General features: G+C 47.4%; 1 pseudogene; it reads right to left on the bottom strand.

Annotated features, from left to right (window-relative positions):
- Nucleotides 1-245: 245 nt before the first annotated feature.
- Nucleotides 246-487, bottom strand: LOC130031185 (COX assembly mitochondrial protein 2 homolog; annotated as a pseudogene).
- Nucleotides 488-901: the final 414 nt, after the last annotated feature.

The raw sequence follows: 901 nt of genomic DNA, 5'->3' as shown, positions 1-901 counted from the left end.
TGAGGGAGAGAAGTTACTCCAGTGTTCCCTGGTGGAGAGAAAGGGGGAAAGTGGGAAGTCAAGTTTGCTGGTGAGAACTGAAGGCTCTGCAAACATTGTCAGAATCCAGGCTTTTCTGGATCTTTCCATGCCTTGTGTCTACGGATCGGCAAAGGGTTCTAGAGGCCAAATGAGAGGATTCTTTCAGCTGTCAACCAAGAGGCTTTAGGTCTTCTCTCAGCCAAGGCAACCAGTGAAAATAGAATTTATTTTTCAGAATCCTCTGGGGAATTAAATAGTATCTTTCGCATCGCATTACCATGCTCCCTGCTCTTGATCCTCTTTTCTGTGCACTCTTTCTTCAAGCATTTTTCTCATCTCTCAATCAAGATCATTGCAATGACCAAAACATTTCAGAGAGCCGTGATTTTTGTGACATTCCTCAAGCAAGTTTATCAAGATGTTGCACTCTTCAGTTGTGCAAGTGTGGAGATAAGTCGGGATGCATACTTAGGAGGAGGTGACGGACCCCAGCAGAACAACCCAGACGGCGGCCGGCCAGGAGCCTGCAGCAGAGTCGGGGCGACTCGCCCAGCCCGGCCGAGACGAGGCTCAGGGTGCATGCGCGGGCGTGCCCAAGTACGGCGGCCGCGAGGGCCCGCGGCGGCTCCGCTGGAACATAGTTTTGAGAAAATTAAATGTGGGGAACGTTAGCCAATTAAAATTATTATGATAATTCAGATGATATGCTTATAATAGTGTAAATACCATTTATGGTTTTAATGGATACTTAGAACAGTTCCCTGGAAGCCACTGCCCAGTCCCCACCTCATATGATACTTCTAGTCTGTCGCTTGGTTCCCCCCCTACATCCCTTGCCTGGTGATTGCAGTATAATACTTATAAACATGTATATGTATGT

Source organism: Sorex fumeus, unplaced genomic scaffold, assembly GCF_029834395.1.
Source record: "Sorex fumeus unplaced genomic scaffold, SorFum_2.1 ptg000046l, whole genome shotgun sequence".
Classification (NCBI taxonomy): Eukaryota; Metazoa; Chordata; class Mammalia; order Eulipotyphla; family Soricidae; genus Sorex; species Sorex fumeus.
This window is presented reverse-complemented; position numbering and strand designations above follow the sequence as displayed.